Below are 12,378 nucleotides of genomic sequence, written 5' to 3'. Positions count from 1 at the left end.
TTTCCCATTTTAATTTCACAACAACCTAATTTCCTCAACTATAACATGGAGCTAATAATAGCATTAGCTCCATTTTACAGTTGAAGAAATTGAATTAAATAGAGATTAAGTGACTTGGTCAAGGTCTACACGTGGTGTTTGAGGCTAGATTTGAACTCAGATTGCCTGTAGGCCAGAACTCTATCTAGCTGAGAAAAAGTACTCCTAACTGCAAGTGTATTTGCCTTTCAAAAATTCTATATTTATTTGTTGTTCCACAAGAAAGCTTTTTTGTACATTCTTGTTCTCTTACCTAGAGAATCTCAGTCTAGAATCTTACATAATCCATCACTATTCGTAAGCCCCACAAAGTTTGGTAACAGGAGGATTCAGGAGGAGTTAATGCCGTTCCCATACACACCATCATGTCTAGCAGGGTGACTTGTAGCATATCCAGGGACACACCTATCAATGCTCTTATTAATGACTTATGACTGCCATTTAATGTTGAAGGAGGCCATTAGTGCCTAGTGACTTTATGGCATATGAATTGTGACATTTGACAGCTCCTCCAAAGCATTCTTTCCAGTCTCAATGGGTCTATTCACCCAGATATATACAGTAACACCTTAAAACGTTAATGAGCACAATTGAATAGGGCATTGAAGTTAATGGAAGTTTGTAATCAGATGAATTTTCCCACCTACCCCTGTGGTCTTCTCTAGTTGAAACTATGTAAAAATGAGTTTTATGTATTCATAATTTATAAATGATTTGAATAATTAAAAAAATAAATATATATATGTAATAAAAATATTTCAAATATTTTACTGATGCTCTTTCAACTCCAGATTGAATTCTTCTTTTTCACAAAGAAAAACAATTAAGCAAGGCCTGTTACTGAGACTTTGTTTGACAATGTAAAAAATGCTTTTCCTAAGTAGTTTTCTGCCTCTCTGCCACGAGGGTTATCTCTGCTCTGATATACATATAACATTTATTGTATTATCTCTTATCTAGAATCCTCATTGGCGTTGCTGTTTTTCAAAGAACAATGGGGAATACCAATCAAATGCCCCAATCTTCAGATTTAAATGATTAAAACTAAACTCATCACCTTCTTCTTGCACAAGCCAAGAGCAAAGACAATATTCTAATCCAGGTCCAGTAATTTCAGAACCTGCCCTCTCTTCATTATACCATACAATTTCCTTCCAGACAGGAAAAAACAAATATTTTTTTGAACCAAAGGGAAGTCTTTTACTACCTCAGAAGAATGCAGAGAGACATTGATCCTGGAATCAACAATTCTCTGAGAATGAAAACAGCTATCTACTTCTTCTTCAAGGAGAGAAGGTCAAACACCTCTGCCCATTCTGATACAGATGTTCTCTTTAACACACATTCCAGCCCCACTTCCAGATGTTTAGGGTTGAACACTATTCAGCTGCTTTCCTTCCCCTCTTCGGCAACCAGAGACACAGGGGGCCAGAACACACCTGATTACTCAGACATGGGTTCAAGTAGCCCTTTGTTTCAATGGGTTGGTCTCTGTTTTTCTGGGTTGTATTTGGGGAGAGTATTGGTCTGTCATCTGAAAGTGAGGGTGGAGCTAAAAGGGAGTGTTAGGGTGAGCCTTAATTATACTTAATTGTGCCATTGATACATGAAGGAAGTGCCATGCAAGGATAGATTTCTGATGAATGTGTGTTCATAAGCTGTATTCCATTGCTTAACTTTAGCTATTTGGTGGGGAGGAATTTGCTCCTTTAATTTAAATCAACTCCCCTGATCTTTTTCCCAGATTCAGAACAAACCTGTACTTTTGATTTGCATAGACACAGATGGGAGCAAGGGTTTATAGCTGAATTCCAATGCCTTTAGCAACATACCAGGGGATGGAAACATCCAAAAGTGGGTCTGGTGGAGCTCAGTGATATTTGAACAAATCTCACGGCTTTCTGGAGTTCCCATTCACATAGCTGCTCCTTTAGCAGAAGAGTAGGTCCTAAAACCGAGTTGAGTTAAACCGAGGCATAAACACAATAATTGTATAAATATGTACACATGTATTAGATTTAACATATAATTTTAACATGCTTAACATATATTGGATCTAGGGTAGAGGGTTAAGGAAAAGGAGGGAAAATTTTGGAACACAAGGTATCGCAAAAGGGCCAATGTTGAACAATTATTCATGCATATGTTTTGAAAATAAAAAGCTTTAATAAAAAAAAACCGAGAAATAAGTTTTAATATAAATCATGGGATCCCTGAATGGCCAGAGAAAAAGAGAGGAAGCTTTGAGGTTCCAAAAACCAAGTCTCAGAAGAATTCTAAATTAGGATGCTAGCTGGCTGATCTACAAAAAATCCTCCATAGACCTTGGAAAGCAAATTTTATAACATATAGCATTATATTAATATATAAATAAACTATATAAATATATTATTAAATAAATTTGTATAAATTAATACAAATTTAATATATAAATAAATATGATTCTATATATGGGAGATTGCCACCATTATCTTTTATATTTTTGACCAGGAAGATTTGGCTTATGGAGGAAAAAAAATGAAAATCAAAGACACCAAAATGATTGAAATAAACGAAGAAAGATTGGAAACTCTAGCATATGAAAATGATTTTTTGGGGGGGTCTCTCTCTAGGGATGGTAACAGAAGCCATCAGCTGACATTTGAATCAGAAAAACAAACAAAAAAGCAGAAAGGGATCAATAGAGTGTAATTAGGATAAGACCATTGAAGCTTTGTCTTCTAGCAAATTGACTGTCCTGGGCTCACTTCCTTCCTTTTAGCAGCAAAAATGCCCCCTCAGTATCTCCCCTAGCAGCCTCGCTCAAGTACCCATGTTACTATGTGCTAATATAATATTGTGCTAAGTCCTTTAGTAAACTAGAAGCCTTACTCCCTGCTGGACCACATCCCTGTGCTTTGAGTGACCTACTTTCTCCCCTAATCTCCCCATATCCCAATAACAAAAACTGTTATGGATTGTGAATCAGTCTCCCAAAATGGATAATCAGAGAAGGGCAGAATCTCATAATTAGAAGTGGATTCCAAGATCATCTAACTCAATCTGAACAAGAGTTCCACATATAGCATCCCCACCCAATGGTCATCCATTTGTTGTATGTATCTTTTTAGAGGCTTCCCATAAAAGCTAACTCCCCAAAATGATACACTTAATTCACACATGCACACATATCTACCCATCCATATAGTAAAGAATTAGGAAGAAGAATATTTTTTCACTAAGGCAGGAGTTTAAGCTGTGGATTTTGATGTGGGATCCATGGATCCCCAAAGAAAGAACGGATAGATTCAGGGAGTTTATGAATTTGGATAATGAAAAAACTCAATATTAGATATTTATTTTTTACTAACCTCTAATTGAAATTGAGTACTCCTTTCCATTATTAAAAAATAAAAACAAACAACATTTTTCTGAGAAGAACAGACTTCACCAGACTAGAAGAAGGTGCCATGTCACACCAAAAAGGTGAAGAATTTCTACTTTAAACACCTGAGTCTCTCCTGCCTGACCTGAGCTCAGGTATTTCCCTGGAACTGGGTGGTGACCGCTCTGGAAGGTATGTAGCTAATCTGGTCAAAGGTATTTCTTATCTGGGGACGCTCAGGCACGGAACCTGTTCCTGAAAGAAGTCTTAAGTATTCCTCTAGTGCCTTGTTGTTCAGTCTCACAGCAGGTTGGGATCAACCTGTGTCCTTTTTCTTTTAAAGAGATTGCCTTTAAAATAGCAGAACTTGCAAGTAGACTGTTAAGAGCAAGGCAGGCTAGAACAGAGAGTACATATAATGTTCATGGGAAGCACTGTTGCACCAGTAGGATGGGCAATATGGTGTGTTTTGTTTTTCTACTACAGGCAGTTTTCCTTAAGCTCCCTGACATTAATCTTTTTCTCACAAAGAAAAATATTTAAACAAAACTAAGTGACAGCAACCACAGTTGCTGAGTTTGTGTGTATGTTTGTATGGGTGTGTATATCACATTTCACATCCATAGTCCTCCACCCCCAACTAGAAAGTAATTTCCCCCTCTTATATTCCTTCCTTTCTAAAGGAAATTCATATTGAATTATACTCATTTGTCCCAGCCTCAGGAATGGGCATCCTTTGTGATCGGTCCCAAGAGATCTCTTTCCATTTTCAGAATTCTGAAGTCTTTCCTGTGTTGGAAGTCAATTTTAGCTCTAGAACTGAAAGGAACTTTCCATCACTTCCTCATTTTATCAGGAGAAAAGTGGCAGATCATAAGCATCAGAACTGGGATTTGAATCTCTGGCTGATTTTAGAGCTAGTGAATAGCCCATTGCAAACAAATGCCTCCAAGAAGTCGGATGCACAGCAGCCTGGCAGGCACAGAAAGCAAGGCCCGGCCCCTCGCCCCCTCCTGGGGCCCTCATCCACCCTCACAGCCTTCACAGGGGGCTCTGCTTGGGGCAGAGCTGAGGTGCCAGCTGCCCTAATCCCCTTCCCTCCTGCTGCCCGGAGCCTTGGCAACCTCAGTCATGTGCCTCTGGGGCCCCAGGGAAGAGAACATTGAAGGTCACAAGTCAGAGCTTTGTTCCTGAGGTCCCGCTGGTGGGTGGAAAGAACTTCATGTCCCCTGAAGCTCTGGCAATTTGGGGGTTCCATGGGGGCTGTTCCTATGCAGAATGAAACACTTTGACATCGTAGGTGTCCGACAACATACATCCCCAAATATTTTCTGCTTCTAGTCTCTTTCCCTTCCAATCCACCCTGCAAATTATTGTGTATTAATCTTCCTATTATTCCTATTAATAATGCCATTAATCTTCCTATTATTCCTATTCCTATTAATAGTGCATAATAATCTTCCTATTATTTTATCCCTATTAATATTGAATATTAATATTCCTGTTATTCCTATTAATATTGACTATTAATCTCTCTATTATTCCTATTCCTATTAATATTATATGTTAATCTTCCTATTATTCCTATTAATATCACATATTAATCTTCCTATTATTCCTAATCCTATTAATATTGAAAATTAGTCTTCCTAAAGCAGTATTTTTTTTCTTTTTTACCATGACATTTCCCCACTTCTAACCTTTTAATATTTCCTTATATCTCTAGGTATAGTTCTTCCTCTGGTTTCTAAAAATCCCAAAATAATGCCCATGCTACTGATGCAACAGTGCTTCCCATGAACACTATATGTACTCTTTGTTCTAGCCTGCCTTGCTCTTAACAGTCTGCTTGCAAGTTCTGCTATTTTAAAGGCAATCTCTTTAATAGGAAGCCTGGCAAGGTCCCACAGGGCCACAGCTGAATCCAGAACTGCTACAAAAATAAAGGCAGGAGTGGGCTCCCCATTGCCATCTACCCCATAGGCCAGAAAAGGCACTATAGAGATGATCCATTTCCCCACACACACTCATTCCCAGGAGGGTTTTGTCCTGATCTCTTTCTGGCCACTGGACCCAGATGGCTCTGGAGGGGAACATGAGGCTGGTGACCTTGCACAGCCCTCCCTCACTGAAATCCAACTCACTTTACATGTCAGGAGATCACTTCCCTGAAAATCATGGTCCTCTTCCAGATCAAAGGACAGTTAACAATAACATTTCCATCTTGGAAGACTGAGGGGAGATCCAGATATTTTCAAGTATTTGAAGTACTGTGTTAAAGACGGATAAATGTTGTTCCCCTTTGTCCTGGAAGGTAAACCCAAGAGCAATGGGTAGAAGTTGCAGAGAGGCTGATTTAGGGTCAGAGACGAAGCTAGTCATTTCAGGATCTGGGACATGCAAAATAAAATCCCTACAAATCAACTTTATAATTCATGATTTGAAAATTAGAAATAAATTAAACAAACAAAATAGACAAATTCAGTTGGGCAAGAGTGACATATCCTTGCCGCAGTGACTTTTTACTGGTTAGAAGAATGCATATATTATGTTTATTGTGTTGGCAAATCTGTTGCCCTGTTCTAGTTATCACTTTTTTTTTTCAATTAAATGTCTTCTTTTTTCCTTCACTCTCTACACAATCTTACCTGCCTTTCAAGGCCTGTCTTTAGTCTCATATTCTGAAAGTCTGCTAGAATTATTCCAGACAAATTCATTTTTCCTTTCTCTGAATTTCTCCAAATAGAATTGCAATATAGTCAATACTACATGACAAAGTTCATCGGAAATGCTTTTGGAACTGTTTCATGTGTGTCTATTTTGGCTTCTGAACTAGATTGTAAACTCCCAGAGATTAGGAACAACATCTTAAATGTCTTCATCTTTCTTAAAATGCTCATGATAGGTCCTGTTTCACATTGATTCTGGCATGAAAGAGGGAAAATATAAAAGAGATCTTAGAAGTCAACCAGTCCAATTTGTCCATTTTCCAGATACAGAACCTGAATCTCATAAAGGCCAAGTAAATTGAGTAATAAAATCATATAACTAGTTATAGCAAAGCACGAACCAGACAGATTTCCTGATTTCCATCTGGCACTCTAAAGCCTAGGGTTTCCCTAATGAATAAGAAACAACTAACACTTCCTAGTTATAGCTTTGTTAATTTTTCCATGGACCAAACTGTTGTTTTATGGCAAATTAATTTCATAGCATTTAATTCTCTGTCCCTTTTCTGAGAAAGATTATTTCTATTAGCCTTAGGATGACAAGGAATCAGTAAAGAAAGGAATGTTCAGGACTCTTTTCTCTTGATTTTTCTCTCTCCTGACACAGGTAAGGTCCCTTTTAAAGTTAGAGAGAAATACATTTCAGAAAACACATAGGAAAGTTGAAGTGCCTCCAGAAGGATTGATAACTAAGATAATGAAAGGTTGGCAAGGCAAGAAAGAGAGTTAGAAAGTCACCACTGGATGACTCTTGAAGAAACTGTTTCTCTTCTGCTGAGAAATAGGGATGAAAGTTCACTTATTTGGAAATAAGTAGTGAGGCGTAAATGGGATTATAAAATCACAGATTATTTTTCTATTGTTTTATAGTTTTTTCTCAATTAGATATTTTTACTATTGTAAAAAATGGATTGGCAAATATGTCATGCAAAGATGAATTGGAGGAACTAAGAATATTTGAATTTTGGAGAAGAGAAGACTGAGGACTAATCCTATAAATGTTTTCAAGTATTTGAAGTGTTGTGCAAAAGATGGCTAAGACTTGCTTCTCTTTGTTCCAAAAGGGAAACACAAAAGCAATAAGCAGAAATTGCAGAGAGACTGGTTTAGGGTCACTATAAAGAAAGACTTCCTCACAATGAGAGCTGTCTAAAAATGGTATGGCTGCTTCAGGAGAGAGTGGGTTCCCTCTTGTGGGAGGTCTCAGTGGAGATGCTCACTTGTTGAGGGAAAACTGAAATAAGGGATTCTTGAACACATAAAAGTTTTGTTAGATGGCATTTGAGTTTCCAAGCTTCTGTGATTCTGGGAGACCAGTGACTTGTACATGGCTAAGGTAGGGGAAAGATGGGGAAGGTGAGAAGTACTGTTCCACAAGTATTTTTTGTTTTGATTTGAAGTGGAAATTAGAAATTGCTCAATGTGAAGTAAATTTGATAAAGATTTTTTTTCTTAATAAGAAACCATGCAAGGTTTCTTATTAGTTAGGTAGCACAAATGGGTAGATGACTGGCTCTAGGTTCAAATATGATTTCAGTGACTGATGTCATTTCCAATGATCTTGTGACAAAGAGAGCCATCTACACCCAGAGAGAGACTGTGGGAACTGAGTGTGGCCCACAACATAGCATTCTCACTCTTTTTGTTGTTGTTTGTTTGCCTTTTGTTTTCTTACTCATTTACTTTCCTTTTTGATATGATTTTTTTCTTAAACAGAAAGAAAATTGTATGAATATATTTACACATATTGGATTTAACATATATTTTAACATGTATAATATATATTAGATTGCTTGCTTCCAGGGGAGGTGGTAGGGAGAAAGAGAGGAAAATCAAAACACAAGGCTATGCAAGGAAAAATTATCCATGCATATGTTTTGAAAATAAAAAGCTTTAAAAATTTAAAAAAAATTAAAAATATGGTCTCAGACACTTGACACTTGAAAGCTGTATGACTCTGGGCAAGTCACTTAATCTCGATTGCCTCACAAAAAAAATACAAAAAGGAAAATTTTTAAAGAGAACTTTACTTATCTAAATGAAGATTTCTTCCAGGAGAATGGAACCTAAAAATTCCATTTTGATTCTACCTGCCATTGTTCAATCAGCAATTGGATGGAAATGTCTTTTTTTAAAGAACTATCCAAGAGGCTTATCCAAAAGCAAATTCTAATCCATTTTTTTGCCAAAGTTTAAGAGCTTCATGCTGAGAATGAGAGAGAGAGAGAGAGAGAGAGAGAGAGAGAGAGAGAGAGAGAGAGAGAGAGAGAGAGAGAGAGAGAGAGAGAGATGAAGAAGAAGAGGAGGACAAGGAGGAGGGGGGAAGAAAAAGAAAAGAAAAAAGAGAGAATCAATTCCTATTTCTTTCATTTGGATACTTTATGTGTCTGGTAAATGATGAGTTGGAAGAATAAAAAACCTAAGAAGAGGATGGTGGTCCAAATTGTTCCTTACCGTAAAGGCAGTGTGTAATCATGAATAGCTATAATAAATCTCTGAATATGTTTCCCAATTATTTGCCAACAGATTTAGGAGTCTCCCTCATCTCTGAGGGAAGTAGTCCAAATACAAATGCTACAGTTCTTGGAGAAAGAGGCTGGACACAACAAAAAGTACACATATGGACCCTGTTTAACAAAGGATTCCATCAAATATAAGAATGATAATAAATGTCTCGGAGAAAGGTTGCATAGCTTTGTGCTTCTGTATCCAAGGTTCCAAGGCAAGGTTTGCAGCCAATGTTCATGCTAAAATACTTTCATTCACCATGATTTAAAACACTGCTCCTGCCCACACTTTCTATTTGCCAGATACAGCAAACCTTAAGCCCAATCTTCCCTATGACTTTCCTCCCCTTCTTATTCCCCCTCACTTCCCAAGTTCCCATATGCTTCTCATGGAGCCAAATCTCTTTAATAAGCAAGAAGTAGAGAGATAACAACAAAAAAATCAGTTAGAAAGGAATTCAGAAGCCTTTTAATCCATGCTATAACTAAAAAGAATCCTCCCTACAGTATTCCTGACAAGGGATCATTTACCCTTTGCTTAGGGAGAATATGCTTTAAACAAACAAACAAATATGCAAACAGATCTATGCATGGGGAATAAACTCCATCCCTATCCACAGCTTTGGAGTCATAATCATAACAGTGGTATTCATGTAGCACTTTAAGATTTGCAAAGAGCTTTATTATTAAATATATATATATATATATATATATTAATTAGTTTAATCTTCACAACAGTATTAGGACTTAGGTGCTATTATAATTTACATTTTATAGATGAGGACACTAAGGAAGACACATTAAGAGACTTGCTGAATTTGAATCTAGATCCAGTGCTCCATTCACTTAACACTCCTTAATCCCTTATTCAATCATTTACCAAGTGCTCTTGATTTTATCTTAGCAGCATATCTAACAATTGGACCCTTGGTAAAGCCTTTATTATCTCTTGAATAAGCTATTTGTTGTTAATATAGCTTCCTTTTCTCTAATTTATCCTCCACACAGCTACCAAGTTAATTTTCCTGAAAGAAATGAACATCAATTGATTATTTTTTAATATAGAGAAGAGAAACAGTTCAGAAGGGAGAAGCAGGACAATGGTAAACTTGAAATATATATTTTTAAAAATTCCATAAAAGTATATTTGTAGAGATTCATGACTTTTTCTGTTCTTTGTATAAGGAAATGGTCTTTGTTGTTGTTTCTCAGGCTCATAATAATGAAAAGGAAAAAATTAAAATTTCCCTCAGATCCCTCATATGTGATCATGTCACTTCCCTGATCTGTAAACTTCAGTGGATCCTATTTCCTAGAGAATAAAAATGGACTCTTCAGCTTGGCACTTATTTAAGGCACTTTCATGATTTGACTCCAAGTTTTTCAGCATTTTATCATCTCACTTGTTACATGTGATATATTCTACCAAAACGGCTCCACCGACTGTTTCCTGAAGTCAGCATCCAGGCACTATTTCTTTTTTATCTTTGTATTCCAAATGCCTGGCACAGTGCCTTGAACAGAATAGGCATCCACAAATATTTGTTGAATTATTATGCTTCACTTTTGGACAGCTCTAATTGTTAGGAAGCTTTTCCCCAACATCAAACCCAGCTCCCTCCCTCTGTCCCTAGTTCTGGCTTCTGGAGCCAAGCAAAATAAAGCAAATCCTTCTTTTCCATGATAACCCTCCAAATACTTGAAAGCAGACATACTGGCTCTCCCAAGTCTTTTCTTCTCCAAGTCAAACATTCTCAGCTCCTAAAGAAGTAACGGATAAAGTGCTAGATGTGGAATGAGGAAGATGGGTGATCAAATTCTGCCTCAGACACTTACTGAGCAAATCACTTTGCCTCAGTTTCCTTGTCTGTAAAATGGTGCTAACCTCATGGGATTACCTCATAGGATCAAATGACATAATACAGTGAAGTGCTTTGCAAACCTTAACATAATCTTTATATTCTATTATTATTATTATTATTATTATTATATTAATATCCAACCAAATTCTGGAATGAGGAAGAAGAGGAGGAAGAGAAGAAGAAAAAGGAGGAGAAGAAGAAAAAGAAAGAAGAAGAAGAAGAAAGAAGAGGAGGAGAAGAGGAGCAAAGAGAAGAGGAGGAGAATATAAACAAGAAGAACAAGAACAAGAAGAAAGTGAAGACAAAGAGTTGTCAATGTTTTTAAACAATATATGATCTCTTTCCATGGATAATTGCCATAATCCCAAGCAGAAGGCCAAATAGAACCCACTCTGATAAGAAATACAAAACAAAACAAAACATTGGCTGTGGCTGACAAGTTTGCTTCATCATCAGGCCTCTGACACCATTGCATTGATCAGAGTTGTGATATTTTGTAATGTTATTTTCTTTTCTATTACTGAGATCCTTGTGCAAAGAGTTCTGGTTCTGCTTACTTCACTCTGCACCTATTTCGACAAGTCCTCCTGGATGTTTCTGAGGTTTTCGTGTTTGTTATTTCTTCTAACATGGCATTATATTCACATCTCCATGGATACCCAGTGAATGTATCCCCTTCACTTTCAATTCTATACTAACACAAAAAAGATCATAGGAAATATGTTAGTTTACACGGGCCTTTCTTTTCATCATTAGTCCCCTGGATTATGCGCTTAGTTACCTTCATTTTATCCGAGAGAAACAACACATAACCAGGCAAACAAAAACAAAATACATATTAAGTCATTTGGGGCAGGAGAAAGGTCAATGAGGAATTACAGAAAGCCCTCTTGAACTGGCATTTCAATGGCATTTCCAAGAGGTAGAGGTAAGGAATCAAAGGGTACATACAGTTTAATGACTTTTCTAATCTAATTCCAGATTATTTTCTAGAACAGTTGGACCAATTCATAGCTCTACCAACAGTGGCTGCCTTCCCAGGCTCCCTCCAGCACCTGTAATCTCTGTTTTTTGCCCATTCTCATCAGCATCAGATTTAAAGGTCTGGAATTAGGGAGAGATCACCAGAATATCATGTCCAAACTCCAGTGGGCGTACAGAGCTGTGTGAAGAAGGCTGTCTCCATCCACTGCCTCCGGCTTCCATGCCATTTCTTGCCATTTACTTTGTGCTAATCCCCACATTCTCCTGAACGATTTATGCTAAAACTGCTTTTGCTGGGAGCCTTAAACTTGGCTTGTCTCCTTTTAATAAAGTGCAGCAATGTGCAATTCTGCTGTTTTTATCTTTTGGGGAGGGTGGAGAAGGAGGTGATTGTGGTTTTGATTTTTATATGAGATATGGTGCCTTATTTTAGCTCCCCCTCACACCTCTCCCTCTCCCTCCAACAGATTTGGTTGACACACTGGAAATTTAATTAGCACCTAAGCTGTATTTAACTTTCCCCAGACAGCATCATATGTGTCAAAGTGAATTCTGAACATATTCTGCCAGCCCTGAAAGGGGGAGGTGGTGACTCTGGGGTACAGCAAGTTCTTTGGATCTCTGAGTTTTAGATTTGAACCAACCAAGTCAATGAAGGCCAAAATGTTCTTCCTTCTTGATGGCTACTTGAGGGTTTCACTGAATAAGTAGACTGCTGATTTCTGAGTGGTCATTCTTTTATTCCTTCAACAAGTCACTAGGCCATTGTTTAGGACTAGAGAGCCCCAAAATCCAGGGATGGAGAAGTAGTCCATCAGATCATGGGACTGATGCTGTGGGTGAACATGACCTTCCCCTTTCCTGGATGTCTCTGGAAAGAGAGCAAGACTGGC

At 37.5% G+C, this 12,378-nt stretch overlaps 1 protein-coding gene and 1 long non-coding RNA gene across 2 annotated transcripts in view; one reads left to right on the top strand and one right to left on the bottom strand.

Moving 5' to 3' along the window:
- HOPX (HOP homeobox) overlaps positions 1–12,378 on the top strand; it is a 384,876-nt gene that overhangs the window by 310,814 nt on the left and 61,684 nt on the right. The gene's annotated exons all lie outside the window — the stretch shown is intronic.
- The window catches only part of LOC141547803 (uncharacterized), a 32,594-nt gene continuing 30,984 nt past the window's right edge, over positions 10,769–12,378 (bottom strand). Inside the window, exon 3 of the long non-coding RNA XR_012483627.1 lies at positions 10,769–12,356. This is a non-coding gene — a long non-coding RNA (uncharacterized LOC141547803). The remainder of the gene's footprint in view (positions 12,357–12,378) is intronic.

Source organism: Sminthopsis crassicaudata, chromosome 6, assembly GCF_048593235.1.
Source record: "Sminthopsis crassicaudata isolate SCR6 chromosome 6, ASM4859323v1, whole genome shotgun sequence".
Classification (NCBI taxonomy): domain Eukaryota; kingdom Metazoa; phylum Chordata; class Mammalia; order Dasyuromorphia; family Dasyuridae; genus Sminthopsis; species Sminthopsis crassicaudata.
The sequence above is the reverse complement of the archived record's forward strand: the minus strand, read 5'-3'. Positions and strand labels throughout refer to the sequence as shown.